This window comes from Triturus cristatus, chromosome 8 (genome assembly GCF_964204655.1).
Source record: "Triturus cristatus chromosome 8, aTriCri1.1, whole genome shotgun sequence".
NCBI classification, from domain to species: domain Eukaryota; kingdom Metazoa; phylum Chordata; class Amphibia; order Caudata; family Salamandridae; genus Triturus; species Triturus cristatus.
This window is the reverse complement of record NC_140591.1, coordinates 400747582-400759781: the sequence shown is the minus strand read 5'-3', so window position 1 is coordinate 400759781 and position 12200 is coordinate 400747582. Positions and strand designations below refer to the sequence as shown.

Genomic DNA, 12200 nt, shown 5'->3' with positions numbered 1-12200 from the left:
GTTCCACACTGGTCCACCTCCTTGAATCTCCGTACTGTCTTTGCCGTGCTTAATAAAATTTCTCCCGCCGTCCTGGCTGCAGCAGCATTTCTCGACGCAGAGAAGGCCTTCAACTCCCTCAAGTGGCCTTTTCTCCGGGCTGTGGTAGGCAAACTGCGCAGTCCCCCCACAGTTCACAGCATTAATTATGTTACTATATTCCAATCAGATGGCCCGCATTAGAGTGAACAGTGCTACGCCAGATGCGTTCCCGATCCTGCGCGGTACTCAACAATGGTGCCCATTATCCCCTCTTTTAGTTATAATGGCAACGGATCCTCTCATCCGGGCAATGCAGGTGCCCCACTTACATTGCAAGTTCCAACTCACCCATGGGCCTTTACTAATATCACTTTATGCAGATGACATTTTACTGTTCATCCGCAACCCTCACCTCAACTTACCCCTAATTGTGCGGGAGATAGCCAGATTCGGTGACTTCTCTGGCCTCAGTTCAAATTGGGCCAAATCAGAGCTGTTCCAGTTAAATGACGTGACACCTCCTCCACTGGCTGAGCTCCCCTTAAATGGATGCCTGATGGAACTAAATACTTGGGCATCCACATCCATAGAGAAAAGGAGCAGGTACTACAACAAAATTATGGCTCTGTCGGATCTCGATGCACAGGTGGAGCGCTGGATAAAGCTCCCTTTGTCAATAGTTGGGCAAGTTGCAATAATAACAAGCATTTGCAATGCACTAGGTCTCGCATTCACACGAGTTTGAGCTATTGGCATTGTAAATGACAATGCCTTTTATTTATGTTTTGGGTTTTAAAACATAAATAAAAGGCATTGTCATTTACAATAATAATAGCTTAAACTCTCGCAAAAGCGAAACCTATTGCATTGCAATAAAGGGCCTTCTCGACCGCTTGTTAGATTGCAAATATAAGAGGAAGAGACCGGCCTGCGCTGTCTTCAAAGTAGTGAAAAATAGTGCAGTGAAGAAGATATGTAAGTGTTGTAAATTACACAGACACAAATTGTTAAGTGGGAGTTACATATGATCCGAGCTATAAACCCTAACAAAGCGATCCAACACCTTTCGCTCTGTGATTACACTGTCTTGGCTCAGGAGGATGATTTGAGTGTGCAGTGTAGCATTGCGTAATGTCATTGCTATCTTTGGCCTAATAAAATAACACACCAGCTGTAGTAGGGCCCTAGCTTCACCTCCGGGTGCAGGATGGACAGTGCTTTTTAGCAGTTATGGAGAGAGGGATGGACTTGGCTGCAGCTCAGGCCTTGTACAATGCCCCTGCTATTACTAATGAGCAAGAGGCACTGAGGTGGTGGTGGTGGTATTGGTATTGGTGGTGGTGGTGTTATTGGTGGTGGTGGTAATGGTGGTGCTGGTATTGGTGGCAGTATTGGTATTGGTGGTGGTATTGGTGGTTGGTGGTGGTATTGGTTGTAGTGGTGGTATTAGTAGTGGAGGTATGCGTGGTGGTATTGGTGTTGGTGGTAGTATTGGTATTGGTGCTGGTATTGGTGGTACTGGTGGTATTGGTGGTGGTGGTATTGTTGGTGGTACTGATGGTGATGGTGTTGGTATTGATGGTGGTGATATTGGTGGTGGTGGTGGTGGCAGTATTGGTGATGGTGGTATTGGTGGTGGTGATGAAGCAAGGAGTCAAAGAAAAGAAACTTGCTCAAATCAACCTCATTAACATGTACTAACAAGTAGGACTAAAGATTATAAAAGCAAATTAACATACATACAATATTCATACATGGGGAAAAGGCTATCTGCTTGCTTAAATAACAAAAAATAATTTGCTAAGTAACTGAAATCCCGCTTGAAACCGAAAATCGCTTTGCGCATGCGCAAACCCGTCCTGCGTAAGTAACCATGTGATTAACCCATATGAGCAAAAAATTCTCACACATTTGCAAAGAGTTGCTAACTGTAGGACTGTAGGTCTCGAAGTACTGCATGCCTGGCATATGCTTATCTGGATCTTAAAAGTAGTTTTTCGCTGCTATCACTTTGCCCAACAAAGAAGAAAATAACATGGAATCGAGTAGAAGGGGGAGGTAAACAGTGATAATAACATATTTGAGAAATTAACATCTGTTTATGATTCTTTCCTCAATAGTGATCATTTTGGGCCTGATATGCTAAGCCGAAAGAAAGATGGCGGGTGAAACGTAATGCAAGTTGAGTCTGCGCATTGGAGGCCCGGAGTGACCCGCTGACCGGGACATTGATCGTCAGCCAAAACCCAAGGACGAGTGCTTGGGAAAAGAGCCTCAACTGAAGAAATTATATAAAAATTGTATCTATGTATTGTGTGAGATGTATGTGAAAAGGAAGTGTCATGAGAAGTGAATAAATTAAGTGGGAAGGGTATAGGTGGTGGTGGTGGTATTGGTGGTGATGGTATTGGTGGTGGTAGAGGTGGTGGTATTGGTGGTGGGGGGGTATTGGTGGTGGTGGTGGTGTTGTTGTTGTTAATAAAACAGGCTTTTGAAAACAACCTGTCCTTTAATGCAGATGACATGTAACACAGATGTGCTGTTGTCAGCTTCAGCCCATTAGCACACGATTATGTGCTGCCTGGAATTCACATGACTTAATTCGCTAATCATTTCTAAATAGATTTTACTTTGTAGGGAGGGGGGTTTGAAACAGACATGATATAATGCCGTGGGGGCTTGGGGGGTTTAAAGTGATTGAAAGTGGGCACCAGTGTTACATTGCCATATGTCCCCTTAATATGCAAAAAACCCTGAGTCGTGGAACTCTGCATCACATAGTGCCTTTCTGAAGCACAGCAGCCAGGCAGGTTTTCACCTGCAGCACAACACTCAATACACCCAAAAAAGCACATCTCCAAGTGCTCCTGTGAAGTTCATCACTCTCTGCTTTCCTGAATTGCTTCCACAATGTGCCATAGAGATGCATTACATTGTTTCTCCATGGTGCAAATCACTCTGATCACCTTCCACATTTCACCCTGATATGTGTTGATGCTCAACATTGTTCTCTTTTGATGCACATTAGCCTGTGACTCCTATTTCACATGGTTAAGTATGACCAATGTTGGACTGGCCTTACAGGCTGTCTGGCGCTGCGAATGGGGCCACTTTGAATGGGAAGTTACCTGTGATCAGAGAACCTGCAAAGCTTCCACCCTTTGATAATGCTCTGACATCCATCATGGCAGCCAACATCACCTATGCTTCCTAACAGTTTTTCCTTTCTCCTCAGAGCTGCATATGTATAGTTTACCAAGAAAGCACCATAACATTGTTTATTGCTGATATTAATTTAGATTCCACAACAACAACATATATTTGTTTTATTGCTGTGCGAAATTTACTACTTGCCTGCCTTGGGATTTTTTTAGACCTCCAGGAGATAGTACTTTTTTCGCTGCAGGGCAGCCACTTCCACACACTGAACTAATTGTTCAAACTGATCTCTAAAGAGAGGTTGCATGCAAACATAATCCGCTGTGTTTACAGCCTTCGTATTATAATACTCGTCTCGTGCCTGAGCACCAGTGCAAACTGATTACCCCAGCTTCTTTTTGTTTAAGGCTTCCAATTCCCTTACCTGGCTCACGTCATATATTTAACTGCTAAGCCTGAGGCATGTTTCCATATTCCCAGCAAAGTTAATGCAGTTGAATTTCTTTGGGCATTCGAGGCAGCTAGAAACCCTGAGCTTACACGGCTAAAATAAGCTGAAAACAACAAAGCAAACAAAATAGCTGGAAGGCTGAATAGATTCAGAGTAATGAAAATAGAAAAGGGCAGCTGCACGCACAATGCGTTTATGGAAAGAATGTCCCTCCGACCCCGCAGAATGGAAATTAAACGAAGTGGACCACTAGGGATGTGGCTGTGGCAACAGCCTTATAAGTCAGGGTGCGGCCATGGGCCCGTCAGAGGCCCGCAGGTTCCCCAATTTATGTTGGATAAAACATAGCATTAAAGTTTTGCTGCTTTGGCACTCGGTGTCGCCATTACCACTCTGCAAACACGTCTCTGCAGCGGGATACCCAATTAAATTCTTTTAAGAGCCACGTACATTTCACTATCTGCTCTGTGCATTATTCCGAGATGGCCTGCTTAGGGGGCAAGAAGGGACGAACAAAGCAGTGCTCACAGTCTAAATAACACGTACCGTACCGTGTAACACTCGAAGTAAAGGGGCCAGTAGCCATTGGAGGGTACAAATGACGACATGGCCATAATAAGGAGGGACTAACAAGCCTTATAATCAATCAGAAGGCAGCATTTACAAAAGACAATGACACGAGCCAATTAAAAACATGGGTGGAGAGTGGGCGGAGCTTCCACTCCATACTCCATTACTGCATGCCTCGCAGAGCGAGCAGCCGCTATAGGCTTGGCCTAAAAATGGTCATCCTGCCTCGCTTACTAAACCTCTTCACTAACATCCCTATTATCTTAACACAGCACTTTTTCAATTTACTGAGGGGAACCATTTTGTGATTAATATGGGCTGGATCCCGGCCCCGTATTAGTTGGAATACATTTACAATCCCTCGCGAGCGCAGGGGCCTAGGTGTCCCTGACGTACATTTATATTATCTAGCGCCTCAATGCCATTACACATACCGTTGGTACCATCCTGACGCTTGAATACCCAATCTACGCCCCGAAAGAGCGATTCTCGGTGGAATCACGCACACGCAGATCCTACCCAAGGGAATCCCACTCGATGATACAGACATACAAATGATGTCCACTACATGTTGGGCATGGCACCGTATGCGCCGCACATTGGAGAGTGGCCCCCTATATTCTAATGCCATCCCGATGCATGACAACCCTTGGCCTCCGCTCGCTGGGTAAAAACTAGCCCAACGCACCCTTTATAGATATGACATCCGCACTATGAGGGACTTGTTCCCTGATGGGCATGTTACACCCCTTTTGGATAAAACATGGGATAGGGATATTCCATACATGGACCAATTTATCTTCAGGAGACTGCGCAACACATTAAGATCGCTCCTCCATTCCGATCCCCTCCCGCCTGACGATTTTGACCCACTGACTCTGACAATCACGACTACCGAGGGAGGACGCAGGATTTCTGGACTATATAGATCCTGTCTCAAACTAAAACCTGACACTACCATTAGCGTGCGCGAGGTTTGGGTGACAGAACTCAGACTGGAAAATCACTGACAAAATATGGGCATACTGCTGCCCACAGACGCAGCACATTTCTATCTGTCAACACCGCAAATTGCTACACTTTAAATTTCTACATCGATATTATCTATCCCCATCGGATATAGCCAAGTTTGACCATACCAGACCCGATGCCTATGTTAAGTGCCAGGGGACAGGAGCTGACTTTGCACACCTCGCCTGTGCCTCCTCAGTAGTACACGCTTATTGGGCAACGGTGTTCAAACGTATCTCCGTTATGACGGGTGCAGAACTTGCACCATGTTCACAAATGGCATTATTGGGATTTACCCTGGAGGTGCCACCCAGCGCCTGCAGGTTGGGGTCTATGGCGCTGCTACTGGCAAAAAGAGAGGTAGAACTGAGATGGGGCAGTGGTCCTCGGCCCACTGCCTCGGGATGGCTAGAGTATGTGTTGTTGCGAGATGTAAGGCGCCTTTGTCCCTGGCTTTAACTTTGTGTTATGTGTACTACAGCACTGGGTCTGAAGCTGCCCTTAGGCTCACCGAAACAAACCAATATACATGCGCACACATAGAAGCAGCATACATAATATATATATGTATGCATACATAAAAACATAAATATTTATTAAAATAATTATTAAGCGTCTAACACACATCATACATAGGTAAATCCAGAAACATATCATAGCCACATATACACTCTCACACCCACCTATAAACACGTCTCATATATGCACGCACCCATTGGCACACACAAGATAAACACATACGCTGGCTGGTATAGGCTCACAGAGACATACAAAGGGGTTTGAACCGTTAGGTACTAAAGTTCTTCCGCTAAGCACAACTGGACACAGCTGTTCTGTTAAAATAAAAAAAGACTGGGACGCCTGCTTTCCAAAAGCCCGGGTCTCTCTCCAGAGACACAGACTGGCACTGCCACTAAAGGTTCATAGGTTTTACTTGTTTCAGGACTGCTGCCACCTAGCGGTGTGAGGGCGCTCTGCAGCATGAAGCAGGCTGAGGTGCATCATCTCATGGGGTGCTGGGCTACAATCCTCACATGGCTACGGACACTCAAGTCACCCATGGACCACGGGAGTGCGAGCTCTCCTTACCATGTGTCCAAGTGTGTGACTACCGCTCTCAAACCACCCAGTCCACAGTGCCTGTCCTTCCATGCGTCTCATACCACCTCATCCGGTCAGTGTACCCCTAGATTCCCACGCTCTGTACCCACCGGTGCCCCAGCTCCTCACACTCAAAACCCCAGTGTGCTGTATAAAGACCTGGTCAAGCTCAGTCAATCTCTCAGGCGCGGAGGAATAATTTACAGAGAACTTCTTGATAGTAGCAGGAGCATCTGAAGCACAAGAGGCTGTTCCTAGAACATCCTGGTGAGAGGGTTCTGTTGTTATCCAGTTTATGTATTAATATTACACATCATGGTATTTAATAGTCTATTCCATTCTTCAGCCACTGCTATTGCTCCATAGTACCTTTAAATTATGGCATCTGTTAATTCTCCCCTAATAACTGTCCGCTACTCAAATTATAATCCAAGTGCTATTTCCCAACCTCTACCCTCTCATTTTTTTTTTTAGATCCTCCGCCCCCCAAAAAAACTATAACAACCATTTAGAACAGGCAAGCAACAGTTGCCAACATCCCCCCCCCCCAAAAACACGAATCATTTCTTATATTAATTCTTTTTTTAATAAGGTCGTTCAATTGCACATAATCTCATCTTCATTATAGATAAAGTAACACAAATACCTATAACACTATTTTATTATAACTTTGGAACATCCTGCACACAAGTCACACTTCTCTACATATTATCTTAAAAACATTAGCAAAGATAACAGCTCCAGCGAAACACGTATAAGGTCCCAAAAGCAAGACCTGTTGACTTTGCCAATGATTGTTAAAGTGGCTGTCATAAAGTGGGTAGGTGGCATTGTAACATTCTAGCTACCTAAGTGTTTGACTAGGCCTTTCTTTATTCTTTTTTCCTTCAAAAATAAAAAAGAATGGTAGAACTCATGGCACCACTGAAAGGCTAGATATGTAAATGATATTTTTGCGTTGCAAATGCCTGTTAAAGTTGCTGTTACAATGTATTAAGTAAGACTGTAGCTGTCTGTGTTTTGAGTGCTTGGTTAGGTGGCCATTTATTTCTTCCTCCTTCACTATTCATAAAAATAAAATTGATGGCTCCACTAGTAACAAATTATTGTCAGAATAAGAGGGAGAAGGAGGTTCAGGCAAGGTTCGTCCTCCTATATCATTAAAGTACACTCAATTGATCCATAGATAATGGATCATGAGAAACTAGCCTAAGTCAACAGACAGTGGGTTCACCAAATTGGTGAGCCTCAACAATTTAGAAAAGAAAAAATGCTTTTCTAGAGTCCCCTCACTCACCCAGGGTTGCCCCTAGGTGACATGCTTCATCATTGGGGCCATCCCAAGCATCTACTGCTTGGGGCGTGCTACGACTTGCGAGATTTACGTAGGAACACATTTTTGTGTGAAACTATGTGTTGTGCAGTGTTGGGGGAGTGGTGTTTGAGTTAGTTAAAAATACCCAACTAGTGAGTTAACAATTTATTCCTACTCCTGGCTGGTAAGATAAAAAGGGCTTATGTGGTTATATTGCCTATTATTTTGTCAACATGTTTCGAGGTATCCCCTAACCTCTTCTTCAGGACAACGTGGGATCCAGCCCCATGTGTACCACTCCGTGCAGAAACCTAAATTAAGGTGAAAAATTAGACTAATAACGTGCGCCTATTGAGCGCACTTGGTTATATACATACGGTTATTGATGAACACGTAGTATCTGTATTAGAGAAAAAGCAATGCAGGTTAGAAAAATACATCCTGCCTCAATGGGCAGGTGCTGGTATTCGCGTTTTGGAACACTCATCTTGTCAGTGCCTTTCAAAATAAAATAAGAAAGTGATCTAATGTTATTAAAAAGGAACAGTTAGTAGTGCTTGTTTTCATGTTGTTATCACACAAATCTCCAGTCTAGAGAAAACGGAACTGGTTACGAAACACCCCCTTTTTAAAAACCACCACCTTTTAAAAACACTCATCTTCCTGGACAAGCTTTGTGACAGTAAACACACACTCAACATGTAACATTGTACAAACATATAGACATATCAACATACTTATTTGGTAGCACTAATATGCCCCATGGTCTGTCTGGGTGGAGGGGCCTGTAGGACCCTAAAAATGAGCAGAGAAAAATGGAAGAAACACCAATCACGTTAGGATTAGAGTATTTTCTCTCTGCTGGATCTGTTTTAAATAACCACCAAATCGGGTTCCTGTTAGGAGAGAAAACGAGGTAAATCTTACTGTTCTCGGCATCCCTCCGTCAGTGTGACCTGTAAGTCCCAGTTCCGTTTTCTCTAGACTGGAGATTTGTATGATAACATGAAAACAAGCACTACTAACTGTTGCTTTTTAATAACATAAGATCACTTTCTTATTTTATTTTGAAAGGCACTGACAAGATGAGTGTTCCAAAACGCGAATACAAGCACCTGCCCATTGAGGCAGGATGTATTTTTCTAACCTGCATTTCTTTTTCTCTAATACAGATACTACGTGTTCATCAATAACCGTATGTACATAACTAAGTGCGCTCAATAGGCGCACGTTTTTAGTCTAATTTTTCACCTTAATTTAGGTTTCTGCACGGAGTGGTACATGTGGGGCTGGATCCCACGTTGTCCTGAAGAAGAGGTTAGGGGATACCTGGAAACATGTTGACAAAATAATAGGCAATATAACCACATAACAGTTATATTTTTCCTGTTATTAACTCCTTTTTATCTTACCAGCTAGGAGTAGGAATAAATTGTTAACTCACTAGTTAGGTATTTTTAACTAACACAAACACCACTCCCCCAACACTGCACAACACATAGTTTCACACAAAAAAGTGCTCCTACGTAAATCTCGCAAGTCGTAGCACGCCCCAAGCAGTAGATGCTTGGGATGGCCCCAATGATGAAGCATGTCACCTAGGGGCAACCCTGGTGAGTGAGGGGAGTCTAGAAAAGCATTTTTCTTTTCTAAATTGTTGAGGCTCACCAATTTGGTGAACCCACTGTCTGTTGACTTAGGCTAGTTTCTCATGATCCATTATCTATGGATCAATTGAGTGTCCACTAGTAACAAAGCCACATTAGGGGATTTGTTTTTATATATATTTTTTTATTTACTGTGGCCCTAGGAATGATAGCCTAAATGTTCACCCAGTCAGTCAAATGCTTCATAGTGGAAATTTCTAGTTTGGACTGCATTTCTTTAGTAAGGAATGCCCACAACATTGACATGTTGTGGTCGAAATTTCGATGGTCCCAATCTAAGAGAGTCCTTTAAAATACCTCAGCACTGGTCGGGAGGGGGCGGGGGGTTTAAAACGTCCTTTAATTGCAGTTCCATATATTGCAGGAATGGCAGCTAATAACTTTAATACTGGCCCTGCTATTTCTAGAATATTTTAAAGATAATCAACTCTTGTCATTGTTCACGTCAAATCTGTTGGCATTGCCACACCAGGTCCCTATCACCATCAGAGGAATGAAAACCATGCCCACCCAAGAGCCCGAGATATTCCACCAACGAGGATGGCAGATATTATCACAAGTATCTCTCACTTCACCTTATCTACCTTCAAGCCCCTGCTGAGGGCACATTTATTCTGAGGCAGATTAGGTCATGAGTGCATAGTGATCCTATCCAAGAATGTGTGAGCTACATTAGCGCACTCAGTCAGTCAAACCGCCACACAGCATGCACAACAGTAAAGCCATACTTGAAACTCACACAACATGCTCACTTGTAAAGCACAAATTCACCCAGAAGGGTACCTTGGCAGTAGAATTACAGATGTTCATTTTTACCCAACGGTACTCATTTTATCACCTTCAGAAGATGAAAGGCGGAGTTTAATCACAATGATTCAAACCTGTGACCATGAGGCCAAACACAGATGCCCGCAGTGGTTGCATTATTCTACTGAGCCACCAGACCCGGCCAATGCACTGTTCCAATATATAAAGATAATATGAGGCTGAAGGGTCATCAATCCAATATACACTTAAGCACAGCGGCGGATGACAGGATGAGAGCACAACTCTAGACATCACGCATGACGTAAAGCATGTCTCACAAAGGCTACCCAAAAAATCTACTAACACCCTTCCAGCCAAGTACAGCCGGCCCAGTCAGTTTTATGAATCACTGAATAAGTACAAATACAGCACAATGCTCGCACTTTTTAAATATATTGCTGCAAAGGTCATGTTTTCAAATAGGCACATAGTTCAAGTCTGGAAAGGGAAGAGAAGAGTTTGCTCTGCAATGAAGGGAAAAATATGACATATGACAACTGTGAGAGGCATTCAAAATATGCGCTGGGGTTGCTGTGCTGGGTGAACAGGCCCCTCCCTCTTAGATAAGCGGTTACATCAGCCAGGATTAGCCGCTCGCCACATTGAAGAGGGACCTGTACAGTCATGCTGGCGAAAATAAGGTGTTTGCTTATAATACGTGGGGGAAGCCCCCCACACAATCCGCGCGCCCTACATGCAATAGCTGAACATAGCAAGGCTTGGATGAGGAGGGGGAGGGGGTTGTCGCGTGACAGAATGTCAGGCAGAAAGAAAACACACCTTTAAACTTTAAGCTGTTTTTTTTTTTTTTAAAGTCCCAGGTTCCAAATCACAAGCCCCTAGCTGAAGAATGGATATCTAGGAGGGAAATAGAAGCAAAAATAAGTCACAGACAATTACCACGTTTTAAGCATCGATGTAGCTCCTCCTCCGTTAGGGAAGTCAGTTCAAGGCCAAGTGCGTGAAGAGTGCGCGAATGAATGAAGCTTCGGGTTTCGTCATCACACACTGGTGAATTCCGTCTAAACGTGACCTTCACACACGCACACTCACGTGCAGCCTTCGATGGATAGATTGCAGTGTACCTGCTGCAGGCACCCCAGGTTACTTCCGCCTCGGCTGGAGCTGACGTCCTTACATTGCTCAGGATCCGCGCGCAGCTCGCTGCTATAAGAAGCTCTGCTCATACTGACTGATCCCCCGACCTCCTCCTCCCTCAGTGCTGAAGGGAGCACTTCCTACATGAGCAATCTGAAGCTTGCCATAGGCTGCAACTGCGGAGCAGTGCTATATACATCCCCACGCCACGGGAGGTGAAATACAGCACTCTCTTTTTTTGTTCAACAACTTTATTGGTCATAAAAGAGCAGATTTTCAAATGGAATGTTTATTCACAGCTGCCCGAACCTACCCAATCTTGGTTTTCCTTTCCATTCTGACGCACTTGAACTTCTTTCTTTCTTTCCTTCTTTCCTTCTTGACTTCTTTTTAATTGCCTTGTTTCTTACTTTATTGCCTTTATTCCCTTTTTCTTTTCTTCTTCCTTTCGTTCTTTTTGCTTTTCTTTCTTTCTTTCCTTGTTTCTTTCTGTCATCTTTCTTTTTTTGCCTTCTTTCCTTTCTCCTTTCCTTCCTCATTTCCTTCATTTGTTCCTTCTTTCATTCTTTCTTTATTTTTTCCTTTCTTTCTTTTTTCCTTCTTTCTTTCTTTCCTTCTTCTTTTCTTGTTTGTTTTCTTTCCTATTTCCCTTAATTTTTCTTACTTTCCTTCTTTCTTTTCTTCTTTTCTTTTCTGCCCAGATGTGGGTCCAATGTTCTCCAGGCCACTGGAGTCAAGCTATCTTGGCTGATGAGGGGTGAAACCCCAAAACCGGTTCTAGGATGCTTGTTTCCAGTCCAGGGAGGACCTGGCCTGGCAGTTCGGGCTGACTGTTCCCGTTGGGCGCAGGGTTAAGACTGATTTGCATTTGGCTGGGCTCAAACTGGAATGGCATGGGGAGCAAAAAAACGATGAATTTAGGCACAGATCTCTGTACTGGGGTGAATGTATGACATTGTTCCCCATCTGTCCATCAATTATTCTTTTTTGCATTTTTAAC

At 43.7% G+C, this 12200-nt stretch overlaps 1 protein-coding gene across 1 annotated transcript in view; it reads right to left on the bottom strand.

Annotated features, from left to right (window-relative positions):
* LOC146802187 (mitochondrial ornithine transporter 1-like) overlaps positions 1 to 11338 on the bottom strand; it is a 129396-nt gene extending 118058 nt beyond the window's left edge. The window contains exon 1 of the mRNA XM_085621773.1: positions 11003 to 11338. The gene's annotated coding sequence lies outside the window, so the exon portion shown is untranslated. The remainder of the gene's footprint in view (positions 1 to 11002) is intronic.
* Between the last annotated feature and the right edge of the window lie 862 nt (positions 11339 to 12200).